This window comes from Balaenoptera ricei, chromosome 2, assembly GCF_028023285.1.
Source record: "Balaenoptera ricei isolate mBalRic1 chromosome 2, mBalRic1.hap2, whole genome shotgun sequence".
NCBI classification, from domain to species: domain Eukaryota; kingdom Metazoa; phylum Chordata; class Mammalia; order Artiodactyla; family Balaenopteridae; genus Balaenoptera; species Balaenoptera ricei.
The window spans coordinates 72,091,948-72,107,744 of record NC_082640.1 but is presented as its reverse complement, the minus strand read 5'-3'; the positions used below and the strand labels follow the sequence as shown (position 1 = coordinate 72,107,744).

Here is a 15,797-nt window from a genome sequence, read left to right as displayed (position 1 = left end):
TTTGTGTAACATGTTTTTCTCCTCTCGTGGATGGAGCATAAAGGCTTATAACATGAATGTTCCCATATTTCGGATTTCTCTTTCTCAGTTTTATGCATCAAGTAGCCACAAAGAAATCTGTTTTGTTTGTTTTTTTTCCTCCCAAAGGTGCCAACATCTAAGTCTTTTTCATCTCAGTCACGTACTATACTCTCACATGATACATCAAGTTTTTAAACTCAGTTACTCTCAGGTTTAAGATAGGGCTCCACTCTAATCACAGCAATATAAAATGCATTACACTTTTATCTTCTTGCTTTTGTCATGAATGAATCTTCACTGCTCCACTGTATTTATCTGTAACTTTGAAGAACTGCTGTTGAAAATCTGCAATGGCATTATATACAAATACTATCCTATTTTTATTCAACTTTTGTCCACTCTCAAAGAATTGTTTGTTAATCACTGGCTAAACAAATAAGCAACTTCACCCTTCTGATTAGAATGTTTAAAGTTATATTTGCTCCTCTCTTTTCCTTCAAAGGGCCTTTATCTGCTTATTCTCTCATTTTATAGCTTACGTGGTAATGCAAAAGGAAGATTCCATCTCGTACTTTTAATACATAGCCACTCTTTCCCCATCGATTTTATCATTCTCTGCATACACTTCATAGAACATAATGAAAAACTCGAAAAGGTTCACATCTGTCACACTGCAGAACAGTGACAACTATAACATCTAAAATTTACTGGGCCCTTAATGTGCCAGACACTCTTCAAGTGCTTTAAATGCATATTAATTCATTAATTCTTCCACAACCTATGAGATAGTAATATTTTCTACTATCATCCTCATTTCACAGATGAGGAAACCAAGTAAGGTGTCTAAGATCACAAAACTAGAAAGCAGTGGAGCTAGGATATCTGACATCCTCACTCAAGAGCCCGTGACCACTGTGCTTTTATAAACACCATACTGATTACCAAACCCTATACGAAGAGATGGGTATGGTTGCCCTAAGACAGCATACTGTTGTAGGCTGAGATTATAAATGAACCCTATCCAAATTCTTCAGTGGTTCTTAACATTCATCGCTAACTTGCAACAAATGCAGATTATCGCAAGGATTATTGCAAATTTATTCTTTTAGGAAATATGACCACATTTTCATGTATAAATACATGGGAGTTTTGTCAAGAGGATGCTGCTGAATTAATGTGTAAGGTAAATTTTATTTTTATACAGCCCAGTGCTCTGTAATGTCTTAGGCAGGGTAACTTTTGAACATATAAAAGTATCTGAACCATAAGAACTTGATTAATACAAAATTTAATACAAAACCCCTTTGGGCCTTCCAATTTTTGCGATATCTGGAACAGTGGACACTTTTTCCTGTAATCATCCTCTACAGCTAAGTTGTAATAAAATACAAGTATTTATTTTAAGGATAATGGAACAACATAAATTCAAGTGGTCTTCAATAATATTTTACCTTCACTGGGATATGGCTCTAGTTACGTTATATAACTCAGAAGCAGCACAGCACAAGAGGCTATTTGAATTCTGTAATTGTATATGTTTAGCCTTAAGCTTCATCTTTCATTATTTTCAGTAAGGAAAGATAACGGAATTCCACTAACTGGAGGAGGTCAAAGTGGGGAGTTCAAGCCTAAAAGACAATTCACACAACTTGACAGCTATTAGCATTACATTATTCTCACATTACTGAGGTGGGTTACCTCAGACCAAGAAAAACTCTACAGTCCTAAAATCACAGAAGATTATCTAACCATTTGTATGAAAAATTAATTAACATTGGGGAGCACTAGACTCACAACTATTTTAAATAAAGGTTTCTAAAGCTCCATAATTACAGCTACCTTTAACTATCATAACTTTAGGGTTTAGTTCATAGCTCTGAATTTTTTACAGTAATAAGAGCATCTTTTGACTGCCTACTGCATACTAGGTACTATACAAGACACTTCACCTGGGTTATCATATTTAACAACTATCCTATGGGATAGGTGTTATTATTCTCACTTTACGCATGGGAGAAATAAAGTTTAGAGATGTTAACTAATTTGCCTAACATTACTACAGCTAAGAAATGGCACAGAAAGACCTAAATAGACATTTTTCCAAAGAAGACATACAGATGGCCAACAGGCACATGAAAAGATGTTCAATATCACTAATTATTAGAGAAATGCAAATCAAAACTACACTGAGGTATCATCTCACACCAGTCAGAATTGCCATCATCAAAAAGTCTACAAATAATATAGGAATTCCAACCACTGCGGAGGGCCCGAGTTCAATCCCTGGTCAGGGAACTAGGATCCCACAAGCTGTGGGGTGTGGCCAAAAAAAAAAAAAAAAGCCTACAAATAATAAATGTTGGAGAGGGTATGGAGAAAAGGGAACCCGCCTACACTGTTGGTGGGAATGTAAATTGGTGCCACCACTATGGAGAACAGTATGGAGGTTCCTTAAAAAACTAAGAGTTACCATGTGATTCACCAATCTTACTCCTGGGCATATATCTGGAAAAGACAAAAACTCTAATTCGAAAAGATACATACACCCCACTGTTACAGCAGCACTATTTACAACAGTCAAGACATGGAAGCAACCTAAATGTCCATCGACAGATGAATGGATAAAGAAGACATGATATATGTACACACACACACACACACACACACACACACACACACACACACACACACACACAAATGGAATATTACACAGCCATGAAAAAGAATGAAATAACGCCACTTGCACCAGCATGGCTAGACCTAGAGATTATCATACTAAGTGAAGTAAGCCAGACGGAGGAAGACAAATATCATATATCACTCACATGTGGAATCTAAAAAAAGATACAAACGAACTTATTTACAACACAGAAATAGACTCACAGACATAGAAAACAAACTACGGTTACCAAAGGAGAAAGAGGGGGGAGGGATAATTTAGGAGTTTGGGATAAACAGACACACTACTGTATATAAAATAGATAAACAACAAGGACCACAAGGACCTACTGTATAGCACAGGGAACTACTTTCAATATCTTGTAATAACCTGGGACTTTCCTGGTGGTCCAGTGGTTAAGACTCCACACTTCTAATGCAGGGGGCGCGGTTTTGGTCCCTGGTTGGGGAACTAAGATCCCACATGCCGTGTGGCATGGCCAAAAAATAAAAACAAAACAAAACAGTATCTTGTAATAACCTGTAATGGGAAAGAATCTGAAAAAGAATATACATATATATATAACTGAATCACTTTGCTGTACACTTGAAAGTAACACAACTTTGTAAATCAACTATAATTCTATTTAAAAAAAAAAAAAAGTAAATGGCAGAGAGAGAACTTAAACTCAGATTTGCCTGATTCCAAAGCTCTCACCCACACCATATCATATCTCATCATATCACATCACACCTCACCTCATTCACATGAAAGAAAACAGCTGCACCTTGGTTTTCAGTTAATTTTACTGTGTTTTAAGATACAGATTGCAAAAGGAAAGTACTTTCAATGTCATAAAAAAGATTATACTTTTATGCTTAATTTTGAAAACATGTAAAACTTATCAGCTGATAAACATGTTGACTTATACGCATTAAAATCAGTTCATCTGATAAACACAACTTATACTAATTTACCAAACTTTTAAATCTTAATATAAGACTTCCCTGGTGGCGCAGTGCTTAAGAATCCGCCTGCCAGTGCAGGAGACATGGGATCGAGCCCTGGCCCAGGAAGGTCCCACATGCCACGAGGCAACTAAGCCCATGAGCCACAACTACTGAGCCTGCGCTCTAGAGCCCACAAGCCACAACTACTGAGCCCCTGTGCCACAACTACTGACGCCCGCATGCCTAGAGCCCGTGCTCCACAACAAGAGAAGCCAATGCAAAGAGAAGCCCACACACTGCAATGAAGAGTAGCCCCCACTCGCTGTGACGAGAGAAAGCCCGCACGCAGCAACGAAGACCCAACGCAGCCAAAAATAAATAAATAAAATAAATTTATATTAAAAAAAATAAATCTTAATATAATAGCTATTATAGGACCAGGAAATTCATCTTTATTTTCAGAGATTACATACTCAGCTTAAACATGAGCTAAAGTTACTTAGGAAGAAGGAATAAAGAAATCCTAGCATGTACATCTCAGGAGTAAAACACAAGGAGTACTATTTTCTAAGAGCATCTCATTCAAGTAGCTGGAAAGAGACACTTTTAACTTAAAACTAAGGCAATGATATCAACAAGGGCTGAGCTACTGAAATCTTTTATCTACTGTAACAGATGACAGCATGACGTTTACCAAAAAGCTGATTCCTACAATTACCTGGTTTTCTCTAGCTTAAGGTAAACCTAGAGATCACAATATTATTTCCCTCTGTGGTTTCCCTAATGATACTTCCAGAAGTGTTAATACAGAGATTTAGATTATTGACTTATTTTACAAGAATTGCTTTGTTAAGACAATCTACAAAGAAAACAAACATTTGTTTCAAATACTTCTATCTACTACTATTTTAGAACACACCCTGTATGAGAAGTATAAACCAGCAGAGGCTAATAGAAAAAATATCTTTCAGTATCTGGTGAAAGGATTTTCTTTTTCTATCACACTAAAACTTTTTTCAAGCCAAGTTATGGTAAAAAACAAAAACATAATAATTTTCACTGAGCCGATTAGCTTTTCTTTTGTTCAAGAAACATAAACACTAAAACTGTCACAATGAAGCCAGTAATGAAGAGCCACAAACACCTCTCATTGGCATAAAGTCACAAAGGTCCTGAATCGTCATTTTTCTTGCAATTATTTATTTATTTTTTAAAATAAGGGCTTTGATAAGTGCAGTTTAGTAACACAGGAACAATAAGCATAAGAGGCCACAGAACACCAATAGGCAGCCTTGATGACAGTCCCAAATAATTATCGGATTGAGTTCTTTCCATTGACTGCCTCACCCCTATCTACCTTCCAAAGAGCTAGTATGTTTCCTCCATAAATATTTACTTCGTGGTTGAATTTTTAAGCTTTAAAGTAACTTTTCATCTAATTATCACTGTATAAAAAACACCCTATCACAAGCTAAGTAGTAGAGAGTCCCTCCAATATTGATGGGGGAAATGAGAATTTCAACCTTTTCAGTTGATCAAGGGAATATCAGATTGTCACACCAACTATATTCTGATTTGAGTTCTTCCAGTGTAGAGAGTCAGCTTACTCCTGCTGTTTCCTGTCTTGTTTTACTTACTTCATTTCAAAACCTTAAGGATAGGGACAAAATAAAACCTGCCTGTAAGCTCCTTCAATGGAGGAGCAAATCTTTCTTGTTTGTCATTGTACTCACAGTGCCAACATTGAACTGAACACAGGGTAGTTGCTCAATAAGTTTATGACACGTAAATGAATAATAATATCCTTAGTTCATACATTCATTTGTTGCTACACCAATTAATTGTGGCTATTTTTTACCTGTCTACTAAACTAGACTGTGGAACTCTATGGAACCAGGAACTGCTGTCTTACGTACCTGCAGTGTCAAGCACTGTGCCAAAACAGAGTAGAATGAATAAATGTTTAACTGAATTGACTATTTCCAATTAACTGAAATTTACTTAATAAGTACCCTCAATTTACTAGATCCTTTCCTTCCATTTCACTATTCTAATTACAAAGAAATTATAAAACAACAAAAATCACAACTTACACAAAATCCATCAACAGCACTCTACACACTTCCTTTTTTTCTTCCTTTCTTTCTTATTTAAGGCCAGGAAGTCTACTGGAATCAGCATAAATGCAACCTGCACTCAGTACTTATCTGAATATGCTTCTTATAGAAAGTAAAACATTTATAATAGCCACAGGTTCTATTGACATAGAAAGAGCCCATTCTATTCCCTACAATATTAAGGATATCAGTTTTGTATTTTTAAATGATCAAGAAAAAAAGAACGACCATAATACAAGTCTAGTTACCCTAATATACTGTAAGCCTCTTAAGAGCAAAAACCCATTTCTTCTTCATCATGTCCCATAGTACTTTAAGCATAGTAAATGTTCAAAATAAAACAACTTTTGAAAAGTTTAGAAGTTCTTCATAATCTTCAATTAAACAGAAGTCAATCCTGCTGCCTAAATCCAGGCATTCTAGGCTTTCTCTGTTCTAATCGATTGAACTTTTACTAATCTGTGTTATAAGAGTTTTAAAGGAAAAACATTATATGAAATTATGAGCTTCAGAATTTATACAACTAGCTATTCGAACAGCTAAAACAATAAATCAATCATTGGTTTAATTCCCTCCTTTTAGCCCCTTCTCCCATCACAAGACAGGTCATCCCTCTATCACAGGAAATCAAAGGGAAAATTAATTAGATAATTAATTTCCCAAGGGAAAATAACTAGTGAGAAGCAAAGTTTCACAGAAATTTTCAATTTGTGATCTATGATGCTTTCAGAAGACATGTAAGGGTCTTATGAAAATACTTTTTCTGACTGATGAATAATTAATTAAAATAATTATGTCCCTCACTCAATTACCACATTGAATTAAGAACAATGTTTACATGTCCCTGTAATAGTAACTTAAAACTTCTTACACACACAATTTAAAATAGGTGAAATTATTATTATTATTCATATAAATACTGCCTCATCTTTTCCTATGCTTCTTGGGGCAAGAGCTAATAATCTGAAGTTCTTCCTTTATAAAAACTCTACATTTATAGGAAATTATACTTTGAATAGGATTTATCCAGGGTCTATGAAAGAGTGGTCCAGTTCTCCTTATGGTCAGTGTCAAGGAGCATGCAGAAGCTAGTTGGGATATGTGTTGTAGTCTGTACTTACAACAAAAAGAGTAAGACAGTCTGTACTTGAACAAAAAGATCTGTTCAACTGCAATGGAAATTATCACATTTCCCTCATTTAATACTGTATCTTGAACTAAACAGCCATAAATACTTTCAACAGAACAGAAGATATCAGATAAAAGATGAGACTAAAAACAAAATTTCTTTTCAGGTTTAGTTGAGGAAAGAATTCCAGAATGGCTAATAAGTAGAACAGATACTGCGGAAACTGAATGACCAAAGCTACCCTCTTCATTTTGTGGATGTGCCAAAAAAAAGGTGTAAAGCATGTTGCCTTACGATCTCTGACTTAAAAAGACATTCCTATACAAAACTCTACTAAATAGCTGACTATTAGGTATTGGATATGGCATATATGCCTTAATTGATACATTTTAAAAATAATTTTTCAAGATGAAAACAGAAGCTTAAGAATAATTGATACAGATATAACAAACTAGAAAATATCTATAACCAATGAACTTGTTAGTGAGGGTACTTAACTGACTCCTGTCCTATGGAAAATCATCTAGTCAAGTCACCCAAAAAAGATTTTTTCTTTTTTAAATTAATTAATTAATTTATTTATTTTTGGCTATGTTGTATCTTCATTTCTGTGCGAGGGCTTTCTCTAGTTGTGGCAAGCGGGGGCCACTCTTCATCGCGGTGCGCAGGCCTCTCACTATCGCGGCCTCTCTTGTTGCGGAGCACAGGCTCCAGACGCGCAGGCTCAGTAGTCGTGGCTCACGGGCCCAGTTGCTCCACGGCATGTGGGATCTTCCCAGACCAGGGCTCGAACCCGTATGCCCTGCATTAGCAGGCAGATTCTCAACCACTGCGCCACCAGGGAAGCCCCCCACCCAAAAATTTTAATTGGGGAGATGATCAACAATCCGTACAACTTGGATTCACTAGACAAAATTTTCCTATACATATACACACACACACACACACACACACACACATCTTTGTTATATACTTGCTGTTTTCTGATTATTTTTTCTAATAAGCATGTGTTTCTATAATCAGAACTCACAGAAAAGTATTATACAAAGTAAAAAGTGAAACCTCACCACCAAAGATTTCTGATAAGTTCTTTCCAATCATGTACTAACATTTTTGTTTGCTTTTTATTATAGCAAAATAAACATAATACCATTTAAACCATATGTAAATATACAACTCATAGGCATTGAATATATTCACAATGTTGTGTTGCCATCATCACTATCTATATCCAAAACTTTTTTATCACCCTCAACATAAACTCTGAATACATTAAACAATAATTCCCTCTCCTCCCACTCCCCCCACCGGCCCCTGTCATCAACCCCTGGTAACCTCCATTCCACCTTCTGTCTCTATGAATTTGCCCATTCAAGGTACCTCATATAAGTGGAATCATACAATATTTGTCCTTCTGTGTCTGACTTATTTCACGAAGCATAATGTTTTCAAGGTCCATCCATGTTATAGTATGTGTCAGAGTTTCCTTCCTTTTTAAGACTAAATAATATTCCATTTTATGTATGTACCACTTTTGTTTATCCATTTATTTGTCAATGAACACTTACTTGGTTTGCTTCCACCTTTTGGCTACTATGACTAATGCTGCTATGAACATTAATGTACAAATATCTGTTCAAGACACTGATGTCAATTCTTCTGGATATACACCTAGGAGTGAATTACTGGGTCATATGGTAGTTCTATTTTGAACCGTTTGAGAAACCACCAAACTGTTTTCCACAGCAGCTATACTATTTTATATTCCCACCAACAATGCAAAAGGTTTCCAATTTCTTCACATCCTCACCAACACTTGTTATTTTGTTTTTTTGATAACAGCCATACTAATGGGTATGAAGTATCTCATTGTGGTTTTAATTTACATTTCCCTAATGACTAACAATTTTAAGCATCTTTTCATGTGCTTATTTGTGTATCTTCTTTGGAGGAATGTCTATTCAAGTTCTTTACTCATTTTTGAATTGGGATTTTTGGTTGTTGTTGAGTTTTAGGAGTTATATAAATATTCTACATATGAACCCCTTATCAGATATATGACTTGCAACTTTTTTTTCCCATTTTGTAGGTCATCTTTTCACTTTCTTGATAGTATCCATTGATGCACAAAGTTCTTAATTTTGATGAAGCCCAATTTATCTGTTTTTTCTTTTGTTGCTTATTGATGTCATATCTATAAAATTGTTGCCAAATCCAATATCATGAAGCTTTTCCCCAATGCACTCTTCTAAGAGTTTTATAGTTTTAGCTCTCAACTTTAGGTCTTTGATCCATTTTTAGTTAATTTTTGTGTATAGTGTAAGTAAGGGTTCAACTTCATTCTTTTGTGTATGTATATCAAGTTTTCCCATCATCATTTGTTGAAAAGATAGTCCTTTCCCCATCAAATGGTCTCAGCACCCTTGTTAAAAATCAATTAACCATATAACATTGTTTAACATGTACAGTTTTTGAAGTGAAATAAAGAAATGGGAGGGACTTCCCTGGCAGTTCAGTGGTTAAGACTCCGTGTTTCCATTGCAGGGGTGCAGGTTCCATCCCTGGTCGGGGAATTAAGATTCTACATGCCATACAGCAAGGAAGGGGAGGGGAGGGAAGAGGAGGGGAGGGAAGAAAGAAGGAAGGAAGAAAGGGAGGAAGGAAGGGGGGGGAGAGAGACAGAGGGAGAGAGAGAGAGAGAGAGAGAGAGAGAAAGAGAGAGAGAAAGAAAGAGAGAAAGAAAAGAAAGAGAGAAAGAGAGAAAGAAAGAAAGAAAGAAAGAAGGAAGGAAGGAAGGAAGGAAATGGGATAATACTACACAAAGCAGGGACTTCCCTGGTGGTGCAGCGGTTAAGACTCCACATTCCCAATGCAGGGAGCCTGGGTTCGATCACTCGTCCGGGAACTAGATCCCACATGCATGCTGCAACTAAGAGTTTGCATGCCACAGCTAAGGAGCCCGCCTGCTGCAACTAAGACCCAATGCAACCAAATAAATAAATAAATATTAAAAAAAAATTACTATACAAACCAAAAGTTTCAGAGCTTTGGTGTTTTTTTGTTTTTGGTAACTTAATATATCTTGGACTTGTTTCCTGTCAGTATATTTCATTTTTTTCTTTTTAACGGTCACAGAGTATCTATGCGTATTTCAAAGAAAATCTCTATAACAATTCTGAATACGATTACATAGTTTACTGAAAACCAGTATCTGAAATTAAATTAGTAGTGTGAATCTGTAAACTGATTAACAGGTTAACGAATCTTAATTTCCACTTTGTACTTGCACTGCTATTAAAATCAGACCTGTTAATTAAGATTAAGCCTACAGCACCTAAAACTTGAAGTTGAATAAAGGTTAGAAGGCTGAAATATCCATAGCACATGATAAGTTTGTGTCAGCAAGACTCTGACATATTTTCCTAGTTTTGAAAGAAAACAGGATTGAATAGGACAAAGTTTAACTCAAACTTCTAGCTGTACTCATCTATTTTTGTTAATTCACACCAATATCACTAAAGAGGATTAGACGACAGAATATGGTAAGCCCCCAGACTCCATTCTCCAAGAGCTGCTGCTACAGCTAGTGTAATCTAGTTTACATCTAGAATCAAGTGTGACTATGGTGGAAAGGATACTTTGATCAAATACAGTCTTCACTAATTCATTAAACATCACTACGCAAAACAAATGCAGACCAATCTCAAACCCACTTACTAGGTCCCTACCCTTTTTATTTGAGTATTTTCTTTGAACCCCTTATTGCTACAAAACACTGGTTCTCAGTTGTGGCTGCACAGCAGAATCGCTAGTAAAATATAAAACTACACAAAACCAGAACCCATGCCTCTTGATATCCTGATTTAATAAGGTTTTAATAAAATATCCTGCTATTTTTTAAATACGCAGCTAGAGAATCATTACTCTAATATTTGTTATCAACATTTTTCTAAGTGTGGTTCAAAAATTCCACGCCTTTGCTATTCTTTATAAAAACAAATATTTTTGGCCCCCAACTCCTGACCCGCTTAATTTAGAATCTTGGTGCAAGGCTCATAGGTCTGCATTTTAATAAGCTCCCCAGATGATTCTTTTGCACTGAAGTTAGAAAATCACTGTGATAGAAAAGTACTGAAAATTTTACTTAGTGTATATACACATCTCTAAAGTGTGTGATGGCTTCTGTAATGTGTCAACTTAGCTAGGATAAAAAGTTTTCTCAGAAACGTTTCCCTTTTTCTCCTCCCTTGTGGTTGAGCCACAAAAGACATTTTCATCCAGGATCTGGAGAGTGGAAGTGAAGCAGCAGACATTTTGGTTTTTACACTCAGAATGCCGGGCTAGGTGCTTTTACTGCTTTCACACATCTTGTCACTTATCTGCTAGCTCACTCTGTTGGTGTATGGAAGCAGCCCAGGTCTACAATGACTCCACCTTCCTTTGGATCCACCTTCAGCTTCTCTTTCTCTTGGGCCAAGTACGCGTTAGCTCCTTAAGTAAGAATGCCTAGCTTCTCCTGCAGGATAACTACATCAGCAAGCTTGAAGGCAGTGGCAACTGATAAGCATTCTAGTCTGCCTTTGTCAGTTCTAGCTTGCGCTCATGGCTTCCAACTTCTCATCTTCTCTTACCAACTACCTGCCTGTGAACTTCAAGCTCTAGCTACAGACTCAAAGCTTTACAGACTGTTTGACCAGCTCCCACAATTGTACAGTCAAATCCCTTAATAACATACAATATATCCTAGTAATTCTGCTTTCAGACTGATACAATGAATTAAGGAAAAACCACTGGCCTAATTCTTTATTTTGTCCTTATTAAATCCATTGCAATAGTCCATTTCTCATTTCACCATCTTTATTCCTGTACCCTTATGTTCCAGCAAATGACATGAAATGGCAGGAAGACAAAAGGAACGAACCTTTCCAAACTCAGGTTACCTTCCCAAAGTGTATTTAACTGTATATTTCTGAATATACAATGTATAATTTTTTTAAACACTGTGTTATACATAGTCTTAGATAAATTTCCATAATTGTTTCTTCCTACATAACACAATCAAAATACGGATGGCAAGAGCCCATTTATTTATTAACAAGTATTTATTGACTGCTTTTTATATACCAGGTACAAAGACTCTGGGGATACAAACACAAAACATAACTCTTAATGCTTTTAAAAGAGCATGATTAGGATTCTTACAGATGTGCAAAAGGTATTTGTGAGTATAAGGAAGCATAGACAAGAGACATCTGACAACTTTGTGGTTAAAAATACTTCCAAGAAGAAAGAGATTTAAACCGGGGGGCTGCTGAAAAAAAGTATAAGATGGGAAAAGAAAAGTATCGATAGTTGCAGGAAAATAATAGCAGGTACAAAGGATCGGAGTCAAGGTAAGTAGTCTCTACAGTGGTTCTCAAAGCATGGTCCTTAGGTGAGTATCATCAACATCACCTGGGAATTTGTTAAAAATGGAAAATTTGAAGCCCCACCCAGTTGCACTAAATTAGAAATTCTGGAGGGAGGGCCCAGCAAGCTGTGTTTTAACAAACCGTCCAGATGATTCTGATATACGCTAAAGTTTTAGAACCACTGATCTAGTCTGATGAGGGAGTTGTAATTAGTTTATTAAGGTTAAAGCAAAGGAAACATGAAGGGACAGTACTGCCTGCTGACAGCTGTCAAAGGTCAAACTGCACAAGGCTATGTATGCTAATGTTAAACCACTGACAGTTTTCAATTTCTGAGGCTCTTCTCCTCTCTTAACTACCACTGCCCTCAATAAACTAGAAAATGCACATTCTTTTCAAGCTCTCACAGAATATTTATGAAACTTGAATATGTTCTATGCCTTTAGGGGGGCCATTATTCAGCTTCCCACAGGTGTACTTCAGACCTTTTCAGTCCTTCTCCTGTGTCTTACTGATATTTTCTCTTTTCTCTCCCTGTACAGCATTCCTAATTATTTCTTCAGATCTATCTCCCACTTCACTAATTCTCTTTTCAAGTCAATATGCTGTTAAACCTGCCCTTCAATTTATGATTTTAATTATTTTATTTTTTGTTTCTAGATTCTAATTATTTTGGACAATCCCTTGTTCCTGAGTCATACTTTCATTTCTCCCATTTGTTTCTTCAGATATATTAAGCACATTTGGCTGGGGGGTAGGCAGATAAAGGCTTGTTTTTTATTGAATGAGTGATCTATGTAATTGCCAAGGCCACTATGTACACAGAAGAGTGGGAGAACTTTATTTCTTGGTCTCTTCCTCCTTGGACAGAGTCTTTTTTTTGGCCACACTGCTTGGCATGTGGGAGTTTAGTTCCCCCACCAGGGATTGAACCTGCGCCCCCTGCATTGCAAGCACGGAGTCTGAAGCCCTGGACCGCCAGGGAAGTCCCTGGACAGAGTCTTGATGATTTCCTCCTTCCTGGCCTGAAGCCACTCTTCACAGTGCTTGCAGTGCTTCCTTGATCTTAAACCTCAGGCCTCAGCCTGGTCCGCCAGAAGTTTCTTGCAAACTTTGTCTGCCTTCAGCTTGTGGATATGTTCCATGAGAATCTGCGTGTTTTTAAACATGTTACCCTTCACTTTCATGTACAGGCTGTGATACATGTGGTGGTCAATCTTCTTAGAGTCACTGTATCTTTTGAGCAGGCAGCGCAGAATTCTCATCCTCCTCATCCAGGTTACCTTCTTGGGCATTCAAGCATTGGCAGTACCCTTTCGCTTACCGATGCCTATATGCCTGCCCTTTGGCGGGCCAAGGTGCTTTTCCAGCATCAAGCCCTGTAAGGGACAGTCACAGGCTTCCGGATGATCAGCCCATGTTTGATCAGCTTCCGGATCTGCTGACGGGAGTTGGCATTGCCAATTTTGTTAATCTCATTGGGGTCCAACCAGACCTTCTTTTTGCCACAGCAGAGGACACTGGAGGCAAACCTCTTCTGAAACCTGAGCATACTCATGGCTGCGGCCACAGTGGCAAAAGGAAAGCACATTTATTTATTTATTTGTTTTTAATTAATTAGTTAATTTTTTCTTAATTTTGGGCTGTGTTGGGTCTTCGTTGCGGCATGCGAGATCTTTCGTTGCGGCACCACGGGCTTCTCTCTAGTTGTGGCGTGCAGGTTTTCTCTCTCTAGTTGAGGCATGCAGGCTCAGTAGTTGTGGCACACGGGCTTAGTTGCCCCGCGGCATGTGGGATCTTAGTTCCCTGATCAGGGATCGAACCCATGTCCCCTGAATTGGAAGATGGATTCTTTACCACTGGACCACCAGGGAAGTCCCAGCACATTTATTTTTATATTCAGTATCCAGTAAGATAATACCTGAAACCTTTGTGAGTCTGATTTTGGTATTTTGTTTTGCTCATGGTGACCATTTCCTCATATGCTTTGTGGTTTTTTACAGGAGCTCAAGCTCTCTGGATTAATATCTTTGGCAGTTCTTTGAGGACTTCGAGAGGATGTTCCTCTAAAAGGGATTTGAATTCACTTCTGTCTTTGTCTGGGCATAATACCAAGTAAACTGTAATCATTCAAAACGAATCTCAGCTTAAAGATTTTTTTTTTTTTTGAAAACACACAGGTAGTGGGGTCCTAAACCTCTATGAGGACATATTTCTAATTATAAATATTCAGGAAAAACCTCGTTCTCCCTCTATGCATAGCTAACGCTAAGAAGGATAAGTTTTCTGACTCTCTTTGCTAGGGTCATTTTTTTTTTTCTCTATCTCCTTTTCCCATTGGGGATATAGCCTTTTGTGGGTTCTGGTTTTAGGAAGGTAGATCTCTAGCCTGACTCCCTAATGCATAGCTTCTATTCTTGTCTCCTGAGTTTCATGAGTACCTCTTAAAAACTGACTACACAAGTTATCAAGCGGGCTTCCCTGGTGGTGCAGTGGTTAAGAATCCGCCTGCCAATGCAGGGGACACGGGTTTGAGCCCTGGTCCGGGAAGATCCCACATGCCACGGAGCAACTAAGCCCACGCGCCGCAACTACTGAGCCTGCACTCTAAAGTCCGCAAGCCACAACTACTGAGCCTGTGTGCCACAACTCCTGAAGCCCACGCACCTAGAGCCCGTGCTCCGCCATAAGAGAAGCCACCGCAATAAGAAGGCTGCGCACTGCAGAGAAGAGTAGCTGCCGCTCACTGCAACTAGAGAAAGCCAGCACACAGCAACGAAGATCCAAAGCAGCCAAAAATTAATTAATTAATTAATTAAATTTTAAATATATATATATATATATATTTAAAAAAAAGTCATCAGGAACTAGCAGATGCCCTAGGGCAACAATAATTAAGTGCTTGCAAACACCTCTGCATTTGGGCTCTCTTTTTGTTTCTTATCTTAGTTTTTTTGTCAGCTCAACCATGTTTTTATTAAGCTTTTTTAAAAAAATAAATCCAGGGACTTCCATGGTTGTCCAGCTCTTAAGACTTGGTGCTCCCAATGCCAGGGGCCCAGGTTCCATCCCTGGTCAGGGAACTGGATCCCGCATGCCACAACTAAAAGATCCCACATAACGCAATTAAAAAGATCCCACGTGCTGCAACTAAGACCTGGCAAAGCCAAATAAATAAAATTTTAAAATAAATAAATAAATCCATCATTTGTACACGTTTAATAGTAGGAAAATTTTTTCTTTTAAAGATAGTTTCCTACGTCACTGGAAATAAAGTATAATAAATGTACACACCTATTATTAACTGATAATAAATGTAAGATACTGTTACACTAGGGTTCTAAAATTACTTCATTTCCTGATTCTTCTCTTTCACCCTTTCAAAGTTCCTTCCTAAGGGGTGTCCTTTACCAAACAACTATAAGGAAGTATTACCTTCCAGTCTTTGCCACCCATCTCCAAGATCCCTAAAACGTTCCCAATATCCCTAATTTTTAAAATATGGCTTCA

At 37.4% G+C, this 15,797-nt stretch overlaps 1 protein-coding gene and 1 pseudogene across 5 annotated transcripts in view; both read right to left on the bottom strand.

Moving 5' to 3' along the window:
* CSNK1G1 (casein kinase 1 gamma 1) overlaps window positions 1–15,797 on the bottom strand; it is a 197,740-nt gene that overhangs the window by 139,361 nt on the left and 42,582 nt on the right. The window lies entirely within an intron of this gene.
* On the bottom strand, window positions 13,361–13,850 carry LOC132360429 (large ribosomal subunit protein eL19-like; annotated as a pseudogene).